A 3,205-nucleotide genomic window follows, 5' to 3' on the forward strand; every position below is an offset into this window, starting at 1 on the left:
ACACACACGCACATACACCCTTCGATGGTCCACTATTCAAAAAATTGTACTTGATGCTTTGGTCTGCGTAGTTCTATTACTGCTGCTGCTACAGCTACTACTACAGCTACTACTATTACTACTTATACTACTACTACTACTTCTTCTTCTTCTACTACTACTACCACTACTTCTACTACCACTACTTCTACTACTACTACAGCTACTACTACTACTATTACTACTTCTACTACTACTACTACTACTACTACTACTACTTCTACTACTACTACTACTACTTCTATTACTACTAATTCTACTACTACTACTACTACTACTACTACTACTACTACTACTACTACTACTTCTGCAACTATAAATAGCGTCAAGTGCCACCAATAGTAATTTATCAAAAACGCCTACAACATGAATATTTATGAGAAACCTGTCAATCAATCCTGCCAAACTTTTAGATAACAGTTTTAATGAAACTCTGGTTTGGAATTTCGAATGTTGCTGTAGCCGAATTGGTAGCGGTGCCATTTTAAGAATAATCTTAGATTACTGATTAACGTTGATGGTTAACGGTGATGGCTCGGATTCAACTGCACTTTAGACTTTAAAATTAGATAGAAATCCAAACGGAGATTAATGATAGAAATTTAAATTTTTTTAAAATAATGGTTGAATTTTACATTTTATAAAAAATCAAGTTGGGCCGCTAGTCTGTAGTTTGGACCACAGTACTGAATTACAATATTTAAAATTATTATTGTCATTATTATCATTATAACTTAATAATTAAAATTAATACATTCAAAATGGTGGAATGTTTAAAAAAGTTGACAACGAATTATATGAAAAATGTAAAAAAAATTTAGAAAAATACTTTTGCAGAAAAAAAAACTAATTAAGAAAATGGATTGATGATGTACGCGTGTGTAAATATACATAGCATGCAAAAGCGAGCATTTTGTCTCGTTTCGTTTCGTCTCGTTTCTTTTTTTTCTCGTTTCTCTCCCGCTGTTATCATCGCCGCATCCATTAAAGGTTGTTTGTTTTCACTTCACTCTTTTTAAATTCAGTCATTCATTCATTCATTCGTTTGTTCATTCATTCGTTGTTTTATTTATTTTCATAATTCAGTCATTTTAATTCATTCATTTGTTAATACATTCATTCATTCATTTATTCATTCATTAATTTTTTCGTTCGTTTGTTCGTTCATTCACGAACATAGCAAACATTTCTCTCTTATCATCAAAACCACAAAAAAAACTTTTGAAAAATTGGTTAAAAAATATACATTTACCAAGAAAACGTCACAACATTTACTAACAAGGCACTAATGACTTCACCAGAAACGAGTACCACGTGACGACAAAGACGTCAGAGCGAGTAATTGGCAATCCGTCTGCTAAACCGTGCAAAGAAAAGAATTTGTTTTTAATTATATGTTTCGTTTTTAATTCTATTTTGCTGTTTAAATTGATTTCAGATCTTTGTATTTGTTTTTGAAACTTTTAGCAATTTACACATACACACTAGTTTACATAGACATACACACCAACACAAACACCAACACACACACACACATACACGCCAATACACACATACACCAACACACACACACATACACACCAATATGCACACATACACAGCATTATAAACACACATACACACCAATACACACACATACACGTCAGCAAATTGTTGAACCAGCTATGTGACATGCTGTCAGGGAGCTCTGAAAGTCTGTTTTGTGATCATCATCATCATCATCACCGCCATCATCATCATCATCATCACCGTCATCATCATCAACAGCAGCAGCAGTAGCGGCAGTGGCGGCAGTAGTAGCGTCATCAGCGTCGTCGGATATTAGATTTTCCCGCCACGTCTCTTAAACACGCACGACCTCGTTTCAAGTGCTTGAAATAATTTTTTTTCAAATAGAAAAAAAAATTAAACGAAGGTTAAAGTGAGTAAAAATAAAGATAAAATTAAAAAAAAATTAATAATAATAATAATAAATCTTAATAATAATAATAAATCATAATCATAATAATAATCATAATAACAATCATAATAAAATATAATTATAAAGTATTTTGGTGATGCACGTTTCACTGAGGCGAATTTTTAATTTTTATCTGGTTAAACGTTTCAGAAGTGGAGTTTAACGAAATGAAAAAAATTCATCATTGTCTTCGTCATCATCTTCGTCTTCATCTTCATCACCCTCGCCTTCTTCATCATCATTTTCTTCATCATTATCATCTTCATCATCTTCTTCGTCTTCATCATCATCACCATCTTCTTCATCATCGTCGTCATCGTCATCACCACAAGAGTCATCATTGTAACTAGGCCAATGATGAATATGTAAAAATGAGAAACATAATACATAAAATACCACTTTATATTATTATTATTCATATAATTTAATTCTTCATTTTACTCAATCATCCATCCATTCATCCACCCATCTTCTTTTTTTCATCCATTCCTTAGTTCCATTCTGTCATTCACTTTATTCTGACCTCCATCATAAATCAAACATGGGTTTACTTGGCACAAAAGCAGCACTTACCACCAACAACAACAACAGCAACAACCATCACAACGACAACAGCAGCTGCAACAACAACAACAACATCGCAACAATTAACACACCAAATGCCAACCATTCATTAAGTATGTACGTACGTACGTACGTACGTACGTATGTATGTATGTATGTATGTATGTATGTATGTATGTATGTATGTATGTATGTATGTATGTATGTATGTATGTATGTATGTGTGTATGTATGTATGTATGCATGCATGTATGTATGTATGTATGTATGCATGTATGTATGTATGTATGCATGTATGTATGTATGTATGTATGTATGTATGTATGTATGTATGTATGTATGTTTGTATGTTTGTAGGTATGCCGTGTTTATGTCCGCAAGGAAATACAATGAAAAAATTTTTTGTTGGTTGGAAAAACGAGATTAAAATATAATTGATAGTCCATGTCACCATCATCTTCTTCATCATCATCGTCGTCGTCATCATCATCATTATCATCTTCTTCGTCGTCATCGTCATCATCATCATCGCCATCATCATCGTCGTCATCATCATCATCACCACCAAAAACATTTTTGCTGTAATTTTTTCCACCTAATCCTTGCAGCTAATCTTCATCTCTCTCTAAGTTTCTTGCAACC

Source organism: Helobdella robusta, assembly GCF_000326865.2.
Source record: "Helobdella robusta unplaced genomic scaffold HELROscaffold_37, whole genome shotgun sequence".
Taxonomy (NCBI): Eukaryota; Metazoa; Annelida; class Clitellata; order Rhynchobdellida; family Glossiphoniidae; genus Helobdella; species Helobdella robusta.